This window comes from Pongo pygmaeus, chromosome 12 (assembly GCF_028885625.2).
Source record: "Pongo pygmaeus isolate AG05252 chromosome 12, NHGRI_mPonPyg2-v2.0_pri, whole genome shotgun sequence".
Classification (NCBI taxonomy): Eukaryota; Metazoa; Chordata; class Mammalia; order Primates; family Hominidae; genus Pongo; species Pongo pygmaeus.
The window spans coordinates 117,590,469-117,615,790 of NC_072385.2; the positions used below are offsets into that span (position 1 = coordinate 117,590,469).

The 25,322-nt window shown below is 38.1% G+C and overlaps 1 long non-coding RNA gene across 1 annotated transcript in view; it reads right to left on the bottom strand.

Moving 5' to 3' along the window:
• The window catches only part of LOC129030423 (uncharacterized), a 93,603-nt gene that overhangs the window by 50,178 nt on the left and 18,103 nt on the right, over nucleotides 1–25,322 (bottom strand). The window lies entirely within an intron of this gene.

Consider the following 25,322-nt stretch of genomic DNA (forward strand, 5'->3'; position numbering starts at 1 on the left):
GATATCTATAAGCAAACAAGAAATAAAAAGGAGCTTCTTTAACTTGAGTACCTGTGAAAAAGTAGAGCACCACTGCTTAAATGATGAGACTCTGGTAATATTTTCCATAAAATCAGAAACAAAACAAAGGTGGTGGCTAGTATCCTCTGTTATCCATAGTCCCCTATTATATTGGAGGTCCTAGCCAATGGAGAGAGAAGCAAAGGAGAAGGAAGAGAAGAAGGAAAAAAAGGTATATGGTGGGAAACAAGAGCCAGATTTTCCTTATTTGTGGACAGTACTATAGTCCACACAGACATTCCAAAAGAATCAACAAAGTAATAAAACTAACAAGTGGGTTTCCCAAAGTTGTCGATTATAAAATCAATATACAAAGTAAAGAGCAATGATCATTTGGAAATTTATGCAGAAAAAAAGAAAAACATCTTATAATAGCAAAAAAAAAATTATAAGGAATAAAAACAAAACAAAACAAAATTGCAAGACCATTAAAGAGGAAGGCCAAAACTAAATACATCTTCTGCATATGTGAAAAGACATAAAAATCTTAATCGTCGGGGCCTGTAGGGTGGGGGGTTAGGGGAGGGATGGCATTAGGAGAAATACTTAATGTAGATGATGGGTTGATAGGTGCAGCAATCCACCATGGCACATGTAACAAACCTGCACGTTCTGCACATGTATCCCAGAACTTAAAGTATAATAATAAAATTCAATTTAATTTAAAAATCTTAATCATCTCTGATTTACTCTAGAAATTCAATGTAATTCCAATCAAAATTTTATCAGGAATTTTTGTGGGACTTGGCAAATTCTTAGGTTCAGGAAATGGCCAACAATAACTAAGATATGCATTTCCCACATCGTACAGCAAGGCACTTAGGACGCTGCAACAAACTGACAAGGGTACCATAAGGTATTTTTAAATTTCAAGGAAAATCTAGCAACATCTATTGGACATCCCACGAACTACTCAAGAAAGAGTAGTTTCAAGAAAGTTAAGAGTTTCAACATCAGATCAAGCTGCATTTCTGTACATGATGTGATATTTGCAGAGATTAGTTTACACTGGCTGTTATAATAAAAAGTAAGTACCTCACAAAAACAAATATGGGGCAGGAAATGAGGGTGATGGTGTCTATTCTCATTGCAAGGTTTGAGAAGCTGTACGAAGCTCAACAGCCACACACATTTCATTAGTAAGTGATTGTGGCATTTATAGATGGGATAAAAATGTTGTTTTTTCTTTTAATGTGAGTATATTTTTTCAAATGGCCACTAAGCTGTTAGTACACAAAACCTCATTAAGTCGTTGGGAACTTAACTATTTAATAGAAACAACTGTTAGTTGTGTCTTTTGACCTAGGCATTGTGACAAACCTTTATCATAATCCATGAAATGCTAGAAACCTCTGGTCCAGAGAATAAGGAAAATTAAGATGAAGGATAGTTTGTCCTATCTGATGTTAAGGCTTATAAGAAAGTAATAGAATGTGATAGAATGTGGTTATTCTATTACAAAGATACATGCTCGTATATGTTCATTGCAGCACGCTTTATAGTAGCAATTGGGTCAGCCCAAATGCCCATCAATGATAGACTGGATAAAGAAAATGTGGTACATATACATCATGGATTACTATGCATCCACAAAAAGGAATGCAATCATGTTATTTGTAGAGACATGGATGGAGCTGGAAGTCATTATCCTCAGCAAACTAACACAGGAACAGAAAACCAAACACTGTGTGTTCTCACTTATAAGTGGGAGCTGAACAATGAGAACACGTGGACACAGGAAGAGGAACAACATACACGGAGACCTATTGCGGATGCGGAGGGAGGGAGAGCATCAGGATAAATAGCTAATGCATTCGGGGCTTAATACCTAAGTGATGGGTTGATAGGTGCAGCAAACCACCATAGCACGTGTTTACATATGTAACAAACCTGCACGTCCTGTAGATGCATCCCATAACTTAAAATAAAATAAAATTAAAATTTTTAATAAGTAATAGAATGTGATTAAAGCAGCATAATTAATTAAAGCAGATAGACCAATGGAACAAAAAGAAAGTCCCCAAACAAATTCAAGTATCAATGGGAATTTAGGATATTATAGCTGTGGCATTGTAAATCAGTGGTAAAAATATAGACCTCTCAGATGTTAGGATCACTGGTTTCAGTTGTAGGAGAAAAACAGATTCTTACATCAAGCCAGAAACAAAAATTAATTTTGAATGGATTCTTCTCCATTTGAGTGGCTAATACATATCTCAAACTTAATGAGACCAAAACTTCTGAACTATCCACACCCTTGCTCAATTCAGCTGATGGTGACTTTATCCACTCAATTCAATTGCTCAAACTAAAATCCTTGGAATTATCCTTGACTCTTTTCCTTAATTTACACATTTAATTCATCAGAAAATCCCATTGGCTCCATCTTAAAAATAGGTCCAAAATCCAACTAGTTCTCATGACCCCTGCTGCCACTGCCCTGGCACTACTGCCATCATCTTTTGCCTGAATGAATGCAATAGTTTCTCTGTCTCCACAATTACTCTTTTATGATCTATTGTCAACAGAGGAGCCAAAACATATTTTTAAGTATATTTAACCAAGTCAGTAACCAGCTCCAAACCTTCTTCAATGACTTCCACTTTGACTCCTTATATGAGCCTACAAGGTGCTCTAGGATCTGACTCCTGTAAAGTCTCTGACATTCACTCAGTTTGAACCCCACTGGCCTCCTTGCCATTCCTTAAGCCCACCAAGCATGGTCTCCCACTCAAGACCTTTGTGCCTGCTCTTCCCTCCAACTTGACGTCTCATGGGAATCCACCTGACTCACTCGTTTACCTCCTTCAAGTCTTTGCTCAAGTATCACCTTGTTAATGAGGTCTACCCTGACCATCCTGTTTAAAAGTTTAACCCACTCATTCTGAAACCCCACCTCTCTCAATTGCCCTTATTCCGCTCTAGTTTCTTTTTTTCCACAGCACGATCACCTTGTAAGTAATCTATAATGTTCTTGTTTAAAACTTCTTGTATATATGGTCTATCTCCTTCCAGCAGAATATAAATTCCATGAAGCCAGACATATTTCTCTGTTTTATTAACTGATACAGCCTAAGTATGTAGAACATTGCCTGCATATAGTAGATGCTCAATAAATATTTGTTACATAAATGAATTACGGATTTATTGTAAAAAACAAAACCTTGAAATAATTAGAAAAGTAATTTATGCAATTATGTAGTTTTAAATACAAAAAAATTACATATAGCTGATATAGAGTAGTTAAAGTTTTCTAAAATTAAAAAAATTAGAAGGACCTATACCAATTTCATATTAATTATTTCCTCCATGGATAGAGTACAATGGGTATTAACATGAGAACAAAAGGGATATAAACTTTACTTAAACTTTTATATTTTTTAAAATATAAAATAAATGACAAAATATTAAACGTTTCTTTAAATTTTTGGTAATGAATACCTTATTATTTTTCGTATTAGTCTTTTTACTACTCTATTTTCTTAAGTTAGTAAAAATACAAGGGAAAAATTCTGTAATAAACATTCTGGTCCAAAATTATTTATTTCTCTAAGATAAATAAATGGAAATGAAGCTGTAGCACTGATTCAACACATTTTAATTAATTGCGTATTTTAAACTTAATTTCAAATTGCTTACCAGAAAAATTTTGCCAACTTTGTTAGTTATACTGAATATGTGTAAAGAGCTATCTCATTGCATTCTTCCCCGTTTAAATAGTATCATTTTTTCACCTTTGCTAAATTATTGTATAAAAATTATTGACATCATTTTGATTTTTTCCAACATTGATTTTTTCATATATTTACATATATTTATTAGAAATATTTAAGTATGTTTCATGCATTCATTAACTATGTGTCTTATTTTTTCTATTAACTTTATTGTTTCATACTCTTTGCTGATTTTTCTAACCAGGTGCCAGTTCTTATGTGTATAATAAAAATTTTATTTAACTTTTGCCCTATTGTTATTGCTACAATTATTTTTTCAGTTTACTGTTCGTTTATCAAGTATTATTTTATTTTACTATTAAGCTAAGCTTACCAGTTATTTGTCATGTGAATGGCATTATCACTATTAAGCTTAAGAAATGTTTCCTCAGGCTGGGCATGGTGGCTTACGCCTGTAATCCCAGCACTTTGGGAGGCTGAGGCAGGCGGATCACCTGAGGTCAGGAGTTTGAGACCAGCCTGGCCAGCATGGTGAAAGCCCATCTCTACCAAAATACAGAACTTATCTGGGTGTGGTGGTTGGCACCTGTAATCCCAGCTACTCGGGAGGCTGAGGCAGGAGAATCACTTGAACCTGGGGGGCAAAGGTTGCAGTGAGCCGGGATCGCGCCATTGCACTCCAGCCTGGGTGATAAGAGTGAAACTCCATCTCAAAAAAAAGAAATGTTTCCTCAGTGAAAGACTCCAACAAAAATTTGTCTAATTTTCATGAATTTTAACTTTAATTCCTTTTATTATATGACATAATACATTTTCTTCATCCTTGATTTTCAACAGTTTCTTATGATGGACGTAGGTGTGGATTTGTTTTATATTTATTTTGCTCAGAACTTAGGGGGTACATTTTACCGAAGGGTTATACCCATATTCAATTCTGCAAACTTCTCAGGCATTGCTTTGCCACTATTTTCATTAGTTGCATCCTGGAGGTGTGCTTCATTAGATGTGATTCGTTATTTGTATTCTAACTTGATTATGTTCTAACAGTTAACCTTTTGGCATAATATCATTTATTTTAAAGCTCCACCCCCTCAATGGTCTGATGATAGAAGCTTTATTGTATATTAAATGATATAGTGTATCAGGATGTATTGTGATCACCTCTTTCATTCTGTCCGTTTATCTCCCTTTTCTTCCTTCTGTACCCCACTGTTTTTACTATACAGTATATCCCGTACTGACTTCACAGCTCTTTCCTCTGTAATCTTACACATTTCCATCTGATATTTTTCTGCTGCATATGGTAGTGAAACAAGACAAGTTAAACTCAAGTGTTGGCCTCAGGGGTTTACTTGAAGTAAGAAAATATAAACAATATCCATGCAACAATTAATGCTAATTAAATGCAAACTGTTGTATCATTGGTCAAAAAAAGTATTATCAGCCCAGACGTGGTGGCTTACGCCTGTAATCCTAGCACTTTGGGAGGCTGAGGCGAGTGGATCATTTGAGGTCAGGAGTTCAAGACCAGCCTCACCAATATGGCCAAACCCTGTCTCTACTAAAAATTAAAACAAAAATTTAGCCAGGCGTGGTGGTTTGTGCCTGTAATCCCAAGTACTCGGGAGGCTGAAGCAGGGGAATCTCTTGAACCCAGGAGGCAGAGGTTGCAGTGAGCCAAGGTCGTGCCACTGTACTCTAGCCTGAGTGACAGAGTAAGGCTCCATTTCCAAAAAAAAAAAGAAAGAAAAAGAAAAAGAAAAAGAAAAAGAAAAAAGCATAACTGGGGGAGGAGCCAAGATGGCCGAATAGGAACAGCTCCGGTCTACAGCTCCCAGCACGAGCGACGCAGAAGACGGGTGATTTCTGCATTTCCATCTGAGGTACCGTGTTCATCTCACTAGGGAGTGCCAGAGAGTGGGCGCAGGTCAGTGGGTGAGCGCACCGTGCGCCAGCCGAAGCAGGGGCGAGGCATTGCCTCACTCGGGAAGCGCAAGGGGTCAGGGAGTTCCCTTTCCAGGGGTGACAAACGGCACCTGGAAAATCGGGCCACTCCCACCCGAATACTGTGCTTTTCCGACGGGCTTAGGAAACGGTGCCCCAGGAGAATATAGCCCACACCTGGCTCAGAGGGTCCTACGCCCACGAAGTCTCGCTGATTGCTAGCACAGCAATCTGAGATCAAACAGCAAGTCGGCAGCGAGGCTGGGGGAGGGGCGCCCGCCATTGCCCAGGCTCGCTTAGGTAAACAAAGCAGCCGGGAAGCTTGAACTGGGTGGAGCCCACCACAGCTCAAGGAGGCCTGCCTGCCTCTGTAGGCTCCACCTCTGGGGGCAGGGCACAGACAAACAAAAAGACAGCAGTAACCTCTGCAGACTTAAATGTCCCTGTCTGACAGCTTTGAGGAGAGCAGTGGTTCTCCCAGCACGCAGCTGGAGATCTCAGAACGGGCTGACTGCCTCCTCAAGTGGGTCCCTGACACCTGACCCCCGAGCAGCCTAACTGGGAGGCATCCCCCAGCAGGGGCAGACTGACACCTCACACGGCCGGCCAGGTACTCCAACAGACCTGCAGCTGAGGGTCCTGTCTGTTAGAAGGAAAACTAACAGAAAGGACATCCACACCAAAAACCCATCTGTACATCACCATCATCAAAGATCAAAAGTAGATAAAACCACAAAGATGGGGAAAAAACAGAGCAGAAAAACTGGAAACTCTAAAAAGCAGAGTACCTCTCCTCCTCCAAAGGAACGCAGTTCCTCACCAGCAACGGAACAAAGCTGGACGGAGAATGACTTCGACGAGCTGAGAGAAGAAGGCTTCAGATGATCAAATTACTCTGAGCTACGGGAGGATATTCAAACCAAAGGCAAAGAAGTTGAAAACTTTGAAAAAAATTTAGAAGAATGTATAACTAGAATAACCAATACAGAGAAGTGCTTAAAGGAGCTGATGGAGCTGAAAACCAAGGCTCGAGAACTACATGAAGAATGCAGAAGCCTCAGGAGCCGATGCGATCAAATGGAAGAAAGGGTATCAGCCCTGGAAGACGAAATGAATGAAATGAAGCGAGAAGGGAAGTTTAGAGAAAAAAGAATAAAAAGAAACGAGCAAAGCCTCCAAGAAATGTGGGACTATGTGAAAAGACCAAATCTACGTCTGATTGGTGTACCTGAAAGTGACGGGGAGAATGGAAACAAGTTGGAAAACACTCTGCAGGATATTATCCAGGAGAACTTCCCCAATCTAGCAAGGCAGGCCAACATTCAGATTCAGGAAATACAGAGAACGCCACAAAGATACTCCTCGAGAAGAGCAACTCCAAGACACATAATTGTCAGATTCACCAAAGTTGAAATGAAGGAAAAAATGTTAAGGGCAGCCAGAGAGAAAGGTCGGGTTACCATCAAAGGGAAGCCCATCAGACTAACAGCGGATCTCTTGGCAGAAACCCTACAAGCCAGAAGAGAGTGGGGGCCAATATTCAACATTCTTAAAGAAAAGAATTTTCAACCCAGAATTTCATATCCTGCCAAACTAAGCTTCATAAGTGAAGGAGAAATAAAATACTTTACAGACAAGCAAATGCTGAGAGATTTTGTCACCACCAGGCCTGCCCTAAAAGAGCTCCTGAAGGAAGCGCTAAACATGGAAAGGCACAGCCGGTACCAGCCACTGCAAAATCATACCGAAATGTAAAGACCATCGAGACTGGGAAGAGACTGCATCAACTAACGAGCAAAATATCCAGCTAGCATCATAATGACAGGATCAAATTCACACATAACAATATTAACTTTAAATGTAAATGGACTAAATGCTCCAATTAAGGGACACAGACTGGCAAATTGGATAAAGACTCAAGACCCATCAGTGTGCTGTATTCAGGAAACCCATCTCGCGTGCAGAGACACACACAGGCTCAAAATAAAAGGATGGAGGAAGATCTACCAAGCAAATGGAAAACAAAAAAAGGCAGGGGTTGCAATCCTAGTCTCTGATAAAACAGACTTTAAACCAGCAAAGATCAAAAGAGACAAAGAAGGCCATTACATAATGGTAAAGGGATTAATTCAACAAGAAGAGCTAACTATCCTAAATATATATGCACCCAATACAGGAGCACCCAGATTCATAAAGCAAGTCCTGAGTGACCCACAAAGAGACTTAGACTCCCACACATTAATAATGGGAGACTTTAACACCCCACTGTCAACATTGGACAGATCAACGAGACAGAAAGTCAACAAGGATACCCAGGAATTGAACTCAGCTCTGCACCAAGTGGACCTAATAGACATCTACAGAACTCTCCACCCCAAATCAACAGAATATACATTTTTTTCAGCACCACACCACACCTATTCCAAAATTGACCATATACTTGGAAGTAAAGCTCTCCTCAATAAATGTAAAAGAACAGAAATTATAACAAACTATCTCTCAGATCACAGTGCGATCAAGCTAGAACTCAGGATTAAGAATCTCACTCAAAACCACTCATCTACATGGAAGCTGGACAACCTGCTCCTGAATGACTACTGGGTGCATAATGAAATGAAGGCAGAAATAAAGATGTTCTTTGAGACCAATGAGAACCAGGACACAACATACCAGAATCTCTGGGATGCATTCAAAGCAGTGTGTAGAGGGAAATTTATAGCACTAAATGCCCACAAGAGAAAGCAGGAAAGATCCAAAATTGACACCCTAACATCACAATTAAAGGAACTAGAAAAGCAAGAGCAAACACATTCAAAAGCTAGCAGAAGGCAAGAAATAACTAAAATCAGAGCAGAACTGAAGGAAATAAAGACACAAAAAACCCTTCAAAAAATAAAGGAATCCAGGAGCTGGTTTTTTGAAAGGATCAACAAAATTGATAGACCGCTAGCAAGATTAATAAAGAAAAAAGGAGAGAAGAATCAAATAGATGCAATAAAAAATGATAAAGGGGATATCACCACCGATCCCACAGAAATACAAACTACCATCAGAGAATACTACAAACACCTCTACGCAAATAAACTAGAAAATCTAGAAGAAGTGGATAAATTCCTCAACACATACACCCTCCCAAGGCTAAACCAGGAAGAAGTTGAATCTCTGAATAGACCAATAACAGGAGCTGAAATTGTGGCAATAATCAATAGCTTACCAACCAAAAAAAGTCCAGGACCAGATGGGTTCACAGCCGAATTCTACCAGAGGTACAAGGAGGAGCTGGTACCATTCCTTCTGAAACTATTCCAATCAATAGAAAAAGAGGGAATCCTCCCTGGCTCATTTTATGAGGCCAGCATCATCCTTATACCAAAGCCTGGCAGAGACACAACAAAAAAAGAGAATTTTAGACCAATATCCTTGATGAACATTGATGCAAAAATCCTCAATAAAATACTGGCAAACAGAATCCAGCAGCACATCAAAAAGCTTATCCACCATGATCAAGTGGGCTTCATCCCTGGGATGCAAGGCTGGTTCAATATACGCAAATCAATAAATGTAATCCAGCATATAAACAGAACCAAAGACAAAAACCACATGATTATCTCAATAGATGCAGAAAAGGCCTTTGACAAAATTCAACAACCCTTCACGCTAAAAACTCTCAATAAATTAGGTATTGATGGGATGTATCTCAAAATAATAAGAGCTATTTATGACAAACCCACAGCCAATATCATACTGAATGGGCAAAAACTGGAAGCATTCCCTTTGAAAACTGGCACAAGACAGGGATGCCCTCTCTCACCACTTCTATTCAACATAGTGTTGGAAGTTCTGGCCAGGGCAATTAGGCAGGAGAAGGAAATCAAGGGTATTCAAGTAGGAAAAGAGGAAGTCAAATTGTCCCTGTTTGCAGATGACATGATAGTATATCTAGAAAACCCCATTGTCTCAGCCCAAAATCTCCTTAAGCTGATAAGCAACTTCAGCAAAGTCTCAGGATACAAAATCAATGTACAAAAATCACAAGCATTCTTATACATCAATAACAGACAAACAGAGAGCCAAATCATGAGTGAACTCCCATTCACAATTGCTTCAAAGAGAGTAAAATACCTAGGAATCCAACTTACAAGGGATGTGAAGGACCTCTTCAAGGAGAACTACAAACCACTGCTCAAGGAAATAAAAGAGGATAGAAACAAATGGAAGAACATTCCATGCTCATGGGTAGGAAGAATCAATATCATGAAAATGGCCATCCTTCCCAAGGTAATTTACAGATTCAATGCCATCCCCATCAAGTTACCAATGACTTTCTTCACAGAATTGCAAAAAACTACTTTAAAGTTCATATGGAACCAAAAAAGAGCCTGCATCGCCAAGTCAATCCTAAGCCAAAAGAACAAAGCTGGAGGCATCACACTACCTGACTTCAAACTATACTACAAGGCTACAGTAACCAAAACAGCATGGTACTGGTACCAAAACAGAGATATAGATCAATGGAACAGAACAGAGCCGTCAGAAATAATGCCACGTATCTACAACTATCTGATCTTTGACAAACCTGACAAAAACAAGAAATGGGGAAAGGATTCCCTATTTAATAAATGGTGCTGGGAAAACTGGCTAGCCATATGTAGAAAGCTGAAACTGGATCCCTTCCTTACACCTTATACAAAAATTAATTCAAGATGGATTAAAGACTTAAATGTTAGACCTAAAACCATAAAAACCCTAGAAGAAAACCTAGGCATTACCATTCAGGACATAGGCATGGGCAAGGACTTCATGTCTAAAACACCAAAAGCAATGGCAACAAAAGCCAAAATTGACAAATGGGATCTAGTTAAACTGAAGAGCTTCTGCACAGCAAAGGAAACTGCCATCAGAGTGAACAGGCAACCTACAAAGTGGGAGAAAATTTTTGCAACCTACTCATCTGACAAAGGGCTAATATCCAGAATCTACAATGAACTCCAACAAATTTACAAGAGAAAAGCAAACAACCCCATCAAAAAGTGGGCGAAGGACATGAACAGACACTTCTCAAAAGAAGACATTTATGCAGCCAAAAAACACATGAAAAAATGCTCACCATCACTGGCCATCAGAGAAATGCAAATCAAAACCACAATGAGATACCATCTCACACCAGTTGGAATGGCAATCATTGAAAAGTCAGGAAACAACAGGTGCTGGAGAGGATGTGGAGAAATAGGAACACTTTTACACTGTTAGTGGGACTGTAAACTAGTTCAACCCTTGTGGAAGTCAGTGTGGCGGTTCCTCAGGGATCTAGAACTAGAAATTCCATTTGACCCAGCCATCCCATTACTGGGTTTATACCCAAAGGACTATAAATCATGCTGCTATAAAGACACATGCACATGTATGTTTATTGCAGCATTATTCACAATAGCAAAGACTTGGAACCAACCCAAATGTCCAACAATGATAGACTGGATTAAGAAAATGTGGCACATATACACCATGGAATACTATGCAGCCATAAAAAATGATGAGTTCATGTCCTTTGTAGGGACATGGATGAAATTGGAAGTCATCATTCTCAGTAAACTATCGCAAGGACAAAAAACCAAACACCGCATATTCTCACTCATAGGTGGGAATTGAACAATGAGAACACATGGTCACAGGAAGGGGAACATCACACTTCGGGACTGTTGTGGGGTGGGGGGAGGGGGGAGGGATAGCATTGGGAGATATACCTAATGCTAGATGACGAGTTGGTGGGTGCAGCACACCAGCATGGCACAAGTATACATATGTAACTTACCTGCATGTTGCGCACATGTACCATAGAGCCTAAAGTATAATAATAATAATAATAATAATAAAAAGCATAACTAACTTTTTGCTAATTTTTTCAAAACTTTTTGCAAGTATTTTCTAAATTTCTACACAGGTATATATGGCTTTCTACACGACTCTGTAATGGTTCTAGAAAGATGTGAAGAATAGCAAAAGTAAATTCTGGATGGGTGGAACTACATGAACAAAGAAAGGACTGTAGGAATGAAACTGCAATAGAGGGGGAGAATGCTGTAGAAAATAATAGGCACCAAGGTCAGAGAAGCAGAATGGGTTAACAGACTCCATCATAGCAACTTTACCAGGTAGATGGTAATTTCCTAGATTGTGATGTTGATTATCCCACCTATTTCCATTTTTCCAGAGCTATTCCATTCATTTACTTACTCTGCAGAGTTACTGAGACCCAATTAGGTAGTAGTGATACAGAAAGGCATAACGCTTGACCCCAGTCACCAGGGTCCCCACAGTCTTGTTTGCAAGGTGACACCTATACTGATGACGAAAGATGTAAAAGGCAATCACTGGAGGCAGCTCCAAGAGTAATGTGAGCAGAGGAGAGGGCGTGATCATGCAACTCAGTGTGGGAAGGCTTTCTAAAGGAGATAACATTGAGCTGAGTCTCAAAGGTTGAAATAAACCCACTATGCAGGGGGAAAAAAAGGTGTGTGTGAGCACTGCAAGCAGGAGGAAACACATAGGCAAAGGAGCAGAGGTGTGAAGTGTGTGGCAGGCTCAAGAAGTCCCAATACATCCACCTTAGCAGGATCCCAGGAGAAACAGGCAACGAGATTCTCCTTCCACTCAGCACACCTGGAGGCTTGTGCCCTGGCTTACATCAAGGTAATAGATCATGGTGATTTTTGAGCAGGAGAGTGGCCATCTGAAAACAACATCTAGCACATGATGGAAACGACAACAGTACATGATGGATTGGAGCTAGAGAGAAGCTGGATGAGAAGATTAAGAACATCGCTGTCCCACAGAAGTAGAATGTGAGCAATATACGTCATTTAACATTTCCTAGTGACCATATTTTTTAAAATTAAAAGAAGCAGGTAAGTTGATTTTAGTAATGTATTTTATTTAACCCATGTATTTCATGTATTTTACTTACTCAATGCAAAAAATCACCAATGAAATATTTTACTTTTTTTTTTTTTTGAGGCAGGGTCTCAGTCACCCAGGGTGGAGTGCAGTGGTGTGATCACAGCTCACTACAGCCTCAACCTCCTCAACCTCCTGAGCTCAAGCAATCCTCCCACCTCAGCCTCCCTAGTAGCAGGGACTACAGGTGTGCACCAACATACCCACCTAAATTTTGTATTTTTTTTTAGAGACCAAGTCTCCCTGTGTTGCCCAAGCTAGTCTAAAACTCCTGGGTTCAAGAGATCCTCCTTCCTTGGCCTCACGAAGTGCTAGGATTATAGGTGTAAGCCACCATACCCAGCCTTACTTTTTCATACTCATTCTTCAGCACATATTTTACATTTACAGCATATCTCAATTTGGACTCGCCTTATTTCAAGTGCTCAATAGCCGCACGTGGCTAGTTTTTACGAAACTGGACACTACAGAGTGAATAAGAATGAAAAAGAACAAAGCAAACAGAAATGTTAAGTGTAGGCCTATCTGATTTGTTGATAAGTCATGGGAATTGGTTAGAAAGGCAAGTATTGAGCTTCCCAGGCTTACAGGGAAGAATAAACCAGAATCATTGAGCTTTGGGAGCACACAGTTTGGATAAGAGAATGCTTTGGTTGAAAGGACTTAGGCGAAAATGAACATCCTCAAGAATTTTTCACCACCAGTTCCATTAGATTATTTTCATAAACAGGGAAAGTACTTTCAAGAAGCAAAGGAAGTCAAATGAATTCAGGGAACCAAATGAGAGACTGCTATTTAAATCTGATCACTCATAGCAATAATGCAAAAAAAAAAAATAGCCAATATTTGCAGAATGCTTTTTGTTGAGTGCCAGGTACAGTTCCAGCACTTGTATTAATTAAAATAAATGTTATCTTCATGCTAACCCTATATTATTATAGGTATGTTATTCATAGGTATACATAGGATATAGGTATGTATGTTAGCATAATTCATATTTTGCAGATGAAGAAATCAGTCAGAGAGACATCAAAAAACTTGATCAACCTCTCACAACAAGTTAAAAGCGGAGCTGGGATTCACCATCATTATCTTATTCAATCTTTGCTATAATTAGATAGGTGTTATTAGCCACACTTTACAAATGTCCAAACCAAGGCTGCAAGAGTATGGCATACAAATAGAAGCTAGATTTAAATCCTAGTCTGTCTAATTCCAAAGCCCTTGCTTTTGTCCAGCACCATTTTGAGATATTTAATATAAAGCAACCTTAGTCCATAAACAAGTTTAAAAAAATAAGATTATTGGTTAGATTCTTTGGACCATGACCCAAGTGGACTTTTTTTTTAGGTAGACTGTTTCCACCTGAGTTTCTAAGAGTTTTCCAAGAATTTTGATGACTCCTTCTGGAAAGAGTTCAGATGCTATAAGGCATCATGTTTCCAATCAAGGTTAGAATTGCATCTATCGGAACCTTAATTGTATGTAACAGTGATATTGATGATACCTTCAAGTTACAAGGAAATTCGAATAACTATTTGAATTATAAGAAGTCACCAAAAGAAACAACTTGTGCTTTTCCTGTAGAAATGGGAAAGGAGTGCTCATTGGATCTTGCAAAACTTGACTGGATGAGTTAAAAAGCTGGCAGAACATTGACGAGGACAAGGGCGTCTACCTGCCCCTCCTTGTGTGTCAACCTGAGCACGAGACTCTTCAGCAAGTTAAACTCTGAAAGTCTCAGGCCTGCTCATGAGCAAGTGTCATATGCCTTGGTCTTTGGCACCATGTGACTCTGGTTTAGGTGCTGTATCAGCCCTGTTTTTGTTTAGCTTTTAATTATTTGAATTTAACTTATATATCATGTCTTCTCTATTCACCAATGGGATAGCCTAGAACTTGGCATCTAGGAAAAAGTTGCAAAATACATGCAACCTTTCTGGAGACAAGGAGTTGTTTTGCTCAGAAGTCATGCTTTCGTGTTTGTGGTGGTGGTGGTGTTATTTATGTTGTATGTGGTCATATCTCACCATTGGATTATGGGCCTCCGGTTTCAGGCTATTTCTTGCTCATCACAGTATTTCATTCATGTCTGGCAATGTTCTGCATGTCATGGACTCCATAAAACGCTGATGAATAAATGACAAATTTGAGATAATGAAAAGATGAGATTTGAAATTTAAAAACTCGAGTCCCAGCCCCAGCTGCCACCTTGACTGAGCCACTGTATTCACCCAGGTCTCCTAGAAGGTAGAGCCTGAGGCCAGGATGAAAGTGCTGATACTCTATGTGGAGTTGTAAGGTCAAGGTAGTGAGAATGAGGAAAAGGATGGAAATACACTAAGTAAGGTGCAGGGTAATGTCATGTGATACATCACTACCCTGCCACCCAGGGCTTTACCCTGAGTTGTTAGCAAACATAGCAGCTCACTCCCAGCAGGTGTGCTCGACTCCCATGGGGTCTTCTCCAGAGGTGTGTGTTATGGGCTGAATTGTGACCCCCCAAAACTTCATAAGTGGAAGCCCTAATCCTGAGTAGCTCTGAATGTAATTACATTTGGAGATGGAGCCTTTAAACAGTCAATTCAGTTGAAACAAGGCCCTGTTAGTAGGCCTAATCCAATCTGACTGGTATCCTTCCAAGACATTGTATGCAAAAACGGACTCCAGAGATGCCAGTGCATAAGGAAAGACCATGCGATGACGCAGTGAGAAAGCAGCCATCCACACGCCATGGAGAGAGCCCTCAGGAGAGACCAACCATGTCGACACCTTGATCTTGAACTTCCAGCCTCCAGTATTGGGAAGAAATAAATTTCTGTTGTCTAAGCCCCTTATTTTGTGGCATTTTGTTAGGGTGGCTCTAGAAAACTAATACAATTTGGTAGAAAATCTGCACCCCAAAGCTATACAAAGAGAGGAGAAAGGATGAGAAAGCTGTTTCCTCCCAACTCTCATCTCAGTGGTCAAGATTCATTCCACAGGGAGCAAATGCCCACACACGCTGGGGCTGCATCCTCTGACATCTAGGTGGCTGCACCCAAAGCCATGACACAGCTCATTTGTGTGGCATTTCACCCAGGTCTGGAAGTGGAAAGTCATGTAGGTAGCAGTGACCAACAGAGTGAAGGAGGCCGTTGAGAGAATGTGGAAATATGAACAAGGTTTGGTTCCTATAATCACTTTCCCACTCTGAATTTCAGTTTTCTTATAAGTATAATAATGACAACATCATAATGTTATTGAAGGCATCAAATAAAATCATGGTGTAAAAGGGTTTTATAAACGATAAGCTATTCATTGGCCACCAACATTATCTAGTACCAGGTAGGCTATTTCTCAGGCTTGCTTCTTGGTGTTAAGAGTCTAAGGCAGCTTGTAGAGCCTCAACTGAATTATAATACACTAAATTAGAGCTGATTAGGCCCCAAATGCCTCTAACTTGGATACTCCATTTCAATCTTAAATAATACACTGGTGCGGGATAAGGGTACAACTCTAACCTGACACAGTCCTTTGGGTTCAACCTGGTTGGCTTTGAACAGATGCAAAAATTACATCCCTGCTTCCACCAGTGGAATGTAGACATATGCGGATGTACAAGAACAGTAGACCACCTTCGTCTGTGGCTTGCCTTTCTGTCCATCAAGAACAAAGGGGGAGAAAAGAGAGTCAGAGAGTAGGATTTGAAAGGAGAAAATAATGATAACAATTCTTTCCATTTCCTAGCACCTATTATGTGCCAGGCAATGTGCCAGGAAATTTGCAACTTATTTGTGAGTCTCACAAAAACTCTTCAGTAAACATATTATTAGTCACATTTTAAAATAAAGATAACATGGATCATTGAGGTTACATAGCCACTAAAATCATCCAGCTAATAAGTGGTAGAGCCAAGCTTTGAACCCAAGTTTGAAAAAAAGGGAAAGGAGAAAGAGGGAGAGAAGAGTGAAGATTGAAGAGGAGAAAAAGAGGGAGAGGGGGAAGGCGTGAGAGAGGAAGGAAGAAGAGATGGAGAGAAGGGAGAGAGGGAGAAAAGAAAGAAGGAAAAGGAAAAATGAAACAACCAGATATTGATCTGGATGACAGAGAAAAAAAAGAAGGACCACTTAGTAAATGTGAATCTCCCTCTTGGGAAGAATGTTCAAATGGGAGAAGTCTGTTCTTTACTGGTCCTTGGCTCTCATTCTTATAGAAGAAAGAGACTCTCATTAGAATTTCACTGTCACCAAAATAATCTGATGTTTCAAATTCACTTATGTTCCTTCCCAGGAAAAAAATGTTCAAGATCACAGTTCTCAAAAGTTTATGCCTTTAGAATGCAACTGCCCATGCTCCATGGTGCCCGATGGCTATAAGGATGTCTGGACTCCAGAGGCCTTTGCACTGAGATGTTGTCTAAGTAAAATCAGGGTTTCTGAAGTTTTGGCAGTATAAGATGAGCCCTGAACTTACAGGATAAACTATGAAGACCTGTATTAGGTGTTCACTACAGTACAAAATACAAGGTACTTGAATATATGAGGCAACTTTGATTTAGAAGCTACAAATTTAAGGAAAGCTACAGATCTTATATTCTGTGTAACAAGACTTTGTTTTAACAGCAAGAAAGCTTTGCTAGAAAAAATAATAATAATAATAAATGTGGCAAACAGAAAACACAAAATAAAGCAGAAGAAAAAAACACTGGTCAGGCATGGTGGTCCACACCTGTAATCCCAGCACTTTGGGAGGCTGAGGCGGGCGGATTGCTTGAGCCCAGGAGTTCAAGACCAACCTGGGCAACATAGTGAAGTCCTGTTTCTACAAAAAAGACAAAAAATTAGCTGGGCATGGTGGTGCACTTCTGTAGTCCCAGCTACTGCAGGGGCTAAGGCAAGAGAATCACTTGAGCTCAAGAGGTCGAGGCTGCAGTGAGCTGAGATCACACCACTTTACTCCAGCCTGGGTGACAGAGTAAGATCTTGTCTCAAAAAAAGATAGGTCAGTTCTCACAATAGATCTAAAGAAAGAACTAAGTTCTCTAGTCTGTACACTGAGATAATCATTCTTTTTCTTTGAGAAATTTAGTTACATAATGATTATAAGAAGAGATACCTTACAATATATGACATTTTTTACTATAAACTATAAAGCTGAAATAAGTCAAGGAATATTCGATGTAAGAACCAGGTTTCTCAGTGTTAGAAAGAGAAGTTATACATAAGCAAGAAGTGTAGAACTAATCCTGTGGCACTAGATTAGAATCGGGCATATCAGCATGAACTTATGTGTAGTTTAATATAGATACAGATTTATATGTAGAGAGAAATAATTATAGTTATACGTGCATACATGGGTTAGTATACATACTCATATTTTTTAGCTCTGTCCACTGAAAAGTCCTAGAAGCAGTTACACCCCAGTAGCAATAAACACAACCAGCACCCACATCTTGGTTTCTAAATACCATTTTCCAACAAAAAAGAACCAGAGCTTTTTGAAGAAATGGTTAATTCTTTAATTCCATTCATCTTTAATCCAACATAAAATATAAGTTAAGCCTGGAGCATGTCACAGTGCCAGAAAGTATGGAAGCCCTCAAAAAACAAAAAGATGAGAGCATGTCAAAGAAGCACAGAAGCTAGCCTGAAAGAGCTCCCAATAGCCAAAGCTAATATAATCTGAGCAACAAAATAAATAATGTATCTTGGGTCACAGAAGAAATCAAAAGAAACTGTAAAAAATATAAATAAATAAATAATGTAATATTGAAGAATAATCCATTTCTAACCTAAAGCATAAAATAAATATATATTATATCATACCAATACAAATAGATTATGGAATACATTAATAAATGGGTAGAAGAGACAAAGTTTCCTTATGGAAGAATATCACATAATATATGTAAGATACTCCCCATCTGGGAGGTGGAGTTTAACCCTGCCTGCCTCCCAGGGATGGGCTAGATTTAGTAATTCGCTTTGGAAGAATAGAGTAGAGAAAGAGAAAAATAGTAACTCTGTAGTAGATAAGCCCGGAAAACACCACCTTAGCCAAGTGACAAATGTTAACGTTACCAGCGATGTCATGAGGATCTCAAATGCCCTCTAATATGATGTGAAGAGAGAGGCACATCACCCCTGTGAGGTTCTTCCCAAAACTCATATCCCAATTCTAATCATGAGAAAAGCAATAGACACACCAAGTCAGGGGAACATTCTGCAGGCTTTCTGGACAGTACTCCTCAAGATTATCAAGATCAGGAAAAACAAGGAAAGACTGAAAAACTGTTACAGATCAGAGGAGGCTAAGGTCATATGACAAATAAATAAAATGTGGCACCTTCAACCAGATCCTGCAACAGAATTGGTTCCTTCATTTTGCAATCATACCTTGGCAATGTAAGAGATTCACAACAGGGGAAACTCAGTGAGGAATTTACAGGAACTCTCTTTACTTAGTGATGTTTCTGTAAATCCAAAACTCTTCCCCCCCAAAAAAATTTGTCTTAAAAAATGTAGAACACAGAAAATAATAGTCTTTAAAAATGTAGAACACAGAAAAGAAAATTATAGCCTGATCTTACATATCAATAAAATAAAAAAGAGATCAAATAGTAACCTATAAGAAAAAATAATCCAACACAGAATAAACAATAACAATACATTCACACATGTATACGTAACACACACACTCACGCATACACACATCACAGCCAAGCAAGGTTTTTTAGTAATGTGGGCTGATTTAATAAGAGAAAAAGCCTTTAATGTAATTAAACGTAATCTCATCATCATCTCAACTGTTGCAGAAAAATATTTTTTAAATTTGATACCATTAAAAACAACAACAACCAGAGTCTGGGAAGGGTAGTGGGGAGGGGGAGAAAGAAAGGGGTTGGTTAATGGGTATAAAAATATAATTAGAAGGAATCAAATCTACCATTTGGTAGCACAATAAAGTGACTATAGGAAACAATAATTTACTGTATATTTCAAAATAACTAAAAGAGTGGAATTAGAGCGTCCCTAACACAAAAAAAGGATCAATGTTTGAGGTGGTAGATACCCCAGTTACCTTGATTTTATTGTCACACATCATAGGCTTGCATCAAAAATCACATGAATCCCATAAATATGTACAATTAGTAGTATTTGTAATAATTTAAAAAGTTAAGCAACAACAACCTGACTGCTAATTCTAGCAAGTTAGAATAGACAGCAATTTTATTAACTGCATAAAATATTTTTTCAAAAACTTATAGTGAACATCATGTTTAATGGTAAATTATTTGAAGCAAGAATAAGATAACAATGCCCACTATTAACATTTTGACTTAATATTTCATTTGAGGTCTTAGCACAAAAAGCAAGAAAAATAAATGATAAAAAAATTTAAGATAAGAAAACTAAACTGTCATTATTCATAAATATTTTGATTGTTCATATAGAAAAGTTAAAACTGTAGTTAAATTATGAAACCTAATAAGATAATTTAGCAAGAAAATAAAGTTGTTATGTAAAAGTGAATTTTACTTTATTTCTATATGCTAACGGGAAAAGTTAGAAGATACCATTTTAAAAATATAATTTGTAAAAAGCAACAAACAGCTTTCAAATATGCAAAAGACTTACATGGAATATAAGAATAAATTTCAAATATATAAAAGATTTATAAGGATAAATGCATTAAATATATTGAAGAATAGTAAATAAGACCTAAATAAATGGAAAAATATACCAGAGCTGTAGATTGGAAGAACCAGTATCATAAAGACATCAAATGAGAAAGTGATCACAATTCTAATTAAAATCCTAATAGCTTTTTTCATAGAACACAACTGATTAAAAAATTAAAATGTAATGCAATGGGCAAGGAAGAGCCAGGACATGCCTGAGGAAGATCAATTTGGAAGGAAATGCCCTAACTGGTATCAAAACTTAAACTAAAGCTATAATAATTCAGAAAGTATTTTTCTGTTCAGAGATTAATGAATAAATGAAAGTAATAAAGTAAACAGCTCAGAAATAGATTCTGATCCTCACTTTGCTGTTCAGTGGGGAACAGAGCTGGGAGGATTGGTTCGCCATACAAGAAAAAAAATTTTAATTTGGATCTTTATCTCATGCCACATACAAAAATCAGTTTCATGTGGATTAAAGACTTTATTGTGAAAGACAAAACTAGAAAACATATAGAGGACAGGTTAGGATACTATTATTACAATCTCAGGGTTATATAGAAATAGAGTAACCAAAGGAATAAATGTCGAATACACTGACATGGATTTCACACAGGCAATGTCCAGCCAACATGAAACTAACAAAGTTTACTTTCCTGAAAAATGTTATGAAATTTCATATATGTTATATTTAATTTATAATATGTAAAAAGATATCTTAGCATAATAATTTAAAAATAACTATAAAATAAACACCTAAGTCCCCAAGTTATTCAATTCATGAAACAAGAGGTTGGTACATTCTCTCATTCAAACCCTTCTGTAAATGGTAGATATATTTACACGTTATAGTTATACAACGTATTAACCTAAAACACTTTTAATTCTGTAGTGGTTAAATAAAGCTGGCAAGATTTCTGCCTTCACAGTACAAATTCTTAATGTTTTCAATAATGACCTCCCCTATAATAGCCAGGATGCGGGCATCAACCATACTCCCACGACTCCACCCCAAAGGCACTGCACTTCCTTCACTGTGGGGTCAGCTATTGCTAGGGTGACCATAAGTCTCATTTGTACAAGACAGTCACAGTGTATTCCCAGAGCCCAGGATTAATCATTAATAATGTCTTCTTTCACTCTCAAAATAATTCCAATCACCCTAGTTGTTTCAACCTCATATACATGTGCTTCATTTGTTCTGAAGCCATCTGCTAGACCTGGCCAATGCACACTTTTGTTAAAATAACACATTTTGCCTTTCTGTCACTTTATGTCTTCTGTTCTCTACCTTTCTACAAGGCCCTCCCTTCCTTGAGACTTCTCATAAGACTATTGATGCACTGTGGCTTTACTCTTCCCCATATGTACAACTTCACAGAAGCAATGTCATAAAGAGATGACCTAAAATAAAGAGAGGCAGAGACCGAAAATAAGGTGAATTCCAAAGGTGGTAGGCTGTTGTTATCCCTGAGCCCCCTTTATGGCCTGGCAGCTGAGTTAGAATTTCTTCCTCCAAACCAGAAGTCTATCCTCTGCATATCTAGCCATTGAAAACCACAGCTTGCATATACCATGCTTGGCAAAGAACATGCATATACCCTCAGTAGTGGGAAAGAAAGCTAGCCAGCTGTGTAGACCTGGCAGAGAGAGGTTGATCAAGACCAGATGGTGTCCTCGCTCTTAGCTCCTGCTTCAGCCTTTCACTCTATAGCTCTCTTCCTTTCTTTTTGCACAAGATTTGCTGTAATTTTATCCAAAATTAGGAACATTTCTGCACAAGACATTGACGAAGTGATTAATATACATAGTAAACCACCCCTCTCCCTTGACTTATTCTTGACTCACTGTTAGGCTAGAGACATGATTGTCAGTAATTTCATATCAACTAAGAGCTACTGGTTTTAAATACACAACTGAGAGCTCTTATTGTTTGTTTGGAATGACCTGAGACCTTTTGTTTATTTCTTATTTTTCGTCTGTATACTGCTCAGGAAACTTGCTGAAGAGTTAGTTTCTGTAAATATAATCCTGTAAATGTAATCAAATGATTTTGTTTCTAATCAAAGTGTTGGGGACATTTAATAGGCACTTGTTTATTAATTGAATTGATACTTGCATTTTTTCTCTTTCCTAAGAATGATTGTTCAAGTCTGTATTTATGTTTATGTTTAAATACAAGAGGCATTAACTAAGGAAGGGTTTTGTCAAAAGACAAATTTAAAGTAATTTAACTCAACATAGGGAGATCACTTTATGATATATTTTTAAGGGCAAGTAAGTTTAGGCAGCAAATTGTGCTAAAAATGAAATAAATGTTAGATAAGCTATTAATCTTATATTTAACAAAAGGTTATAGCTGCAGTGAGATAAATCTTAGAATTTGAGGGGGCATTGTTTTTCCAGGCAAAATTGTATCACAGTATACTATGACAATTTTCAATTCACATTTGGATTGTACTGCATCATAATAAAAATCACATATTTTTAGGAAAAAAAAAACAGGGAGGGACTTCATTAATTTCTCCAAGGGGTTTGATGTTTAAATCAATTTCCTTTGAACACCTATCCTGTCACCATTATTTTTTAAAATATTCTCTCTATGTTTCAACTGGACAGTCTCTGCCAGTTACTGATATGCCAACAGCTTTGTATATGATCTGAGTAGTATCCAATATTAATCTTATGTCTTTTACAAAAAGACATCTCACTTTGCAATTGATTTGGATAGCATGGCTGGTAGTTTATAATAAATATTTGATATCTAAAAGATAGCAAACAACTGATAGCTACTGAAACAATGGGTAGGAATAGATGTTAGTGTTAAGCGGAGAAGGGTATTTATAGACTAATTTATAAATGATCTTTACTGTTTCAAAGACTGTCACTTCCTTTTGGAACCTGATAACTGTAGGACCCAGATAATGTATTCTGGTCTGACAATGAGAAAATTCTACTTACATGATACACAGTTATATTACACATGTGAATTCTACTTAATGAAATTATCTTAGACTGTATATTTCTGATATTTCATTCCTGTAGTTAGGCATTTCCTAGACCTTGAATTTCATCACTTCAAATACATTTTCAATACTGTTCACATTATTGAATTTACCAGAAAGTGTGTGCCAAATTTCTTTTCTTTTCTGAATAGCAGTCCATATGTTATTTAAGACATTTGCTCCATTGTGTTATTTGAGCCAGAGAAGTAAGTCTTGGGAGAAAAATATAAAATAAATACATTGATGCTATATGTCTTGAATATAACTCTGAGAGCTTCCGAACTGTCCTAAAACCTTACTTTCCTTTCTGGTTAGTAAATTTCTTGGGCTCCATTTTGTTATTACAGTGTCAGTTACTTTGCATCAGAACAAATAAGGCACTATATCAGAGCGGTTAAAGATGTAAACTCGGGAATCAAGTGATTTTGATTAAGTTGTGTATCTGAATGCCTCAACTTCCTCATCTCCAAAAGTGAAAACAATAATAATACCTACTTCGAAGGATTGTTGTGAGGATTAAATAAGTCAGGACATACAGAGTACTTAAATAGCGCCTGATACATAGTAAGTGCTTTACAGATACTAGCACTTAGGGCATCTAGTTGCTGTTAAAAGTCTGCTGAATCTTTTAATAACCATTTTAGGTGAAGCTAAAAACAAAGATAGTATCCAGATAGCAAATGAGCAGGATTAGCTGGTCCTTCACGTGAGGTTACTCTCAAAATCTCGGGTAGAAATGTTAAGAGAGGGCGTGGTTGCAGTAACAGCTGGCTAGGTAAGGGCTCCATCTCCCATCACTGTGTGGCCCCCATTGACTCCCTTGCTTTTTCTGAATCTTCTCCCTCAGCAAAATAAAGAGCCTGAATTAGTTGCCCCTAGTGGTCATTCTTCATTCTGGAATCTCACAGCTTAATCTGCCCCAAAATAGGCAAGATCAAGAGTGAAAACAAATGCGGTTTAGCCAAGGACCTGTACTAAGTAGCTGTAGTGTTCTCCCTGTTCTGTGAGGGATGTCTTCCCATTTGAGGCCATCCTCAGAAGATTGGAGATGTCTGATCTTTTTTTAATAGTAAGAGTGGCAAAGCCTGTGCTTAGTGATCTGGGTCTCCAGGAGAGCTGAAGTCCTCATTGGTAAAAAATAAACACCCCTAAAGAAAGAATATATTTGGAGAACAAACTATAGGAGCAGCCTGCAAAGTCTCTTCTTGCTCTCATCTTAGCCACTTGCAAGGGGGAAAAAAAGCTGTTATCTACTAATTGCCTAATGTGTGCCAACCACTGTGCTAGACATTTAATAGATATGACAAGAACCATACAAGGTGGAGTTTATTTTTCCTATTTTACAAATGTGGAACTTAAGGCTCAAAGAGGGAAAGTGATTTTCCAAGTATAAACAACAAGTAAATGGAAGAACCAGAATTTGAATTGCAATCTTTCTGGTTTCTGCTCTTTTCACTCCAGCAGGTTGCCATGGGCTCCACCTTACCTACTCCCATGGCCAATGAGAACAAGACCTGATGGTATGTGACTATCCAACCCCACCAGCTGGTAGGTGGCAGAATGAGTCTGTGGCCCAAAGCCCATTCTCTGAATGCCAAGGACAAGCCTACAGATGCTTGCATATTTCATCTTCACTCTGTGTTCCAAAGCCTGTCTTCCAACTATAAGAAATGCCTAAATTAAATTATAGAATTATTCTTACATTGATCTTAGTCCAGCTCCAATTCTTAAAGATGTGAATTAATTCAATTTGGATGATTTAGAAAAACAATATAATATAGTAGAAAGAACACAGAATTTGGATTCATATCCTGGCCTCCACCACTTACAAACTGGATGAGACTAAGCAAGTCACACAATCTCCTTGAGCTTTCATTTCCTCGTATGTGAAGTGTGGATAATGATGCATGATTCAGAGGTTATTGCCAGGATTAAAGGATAAAATGCATGTAAATTGCCCAATACAATGCTTGATAGATTCTTGGTAACTGCCAATGCCCCTTTTGCACCAATTATCAGCAT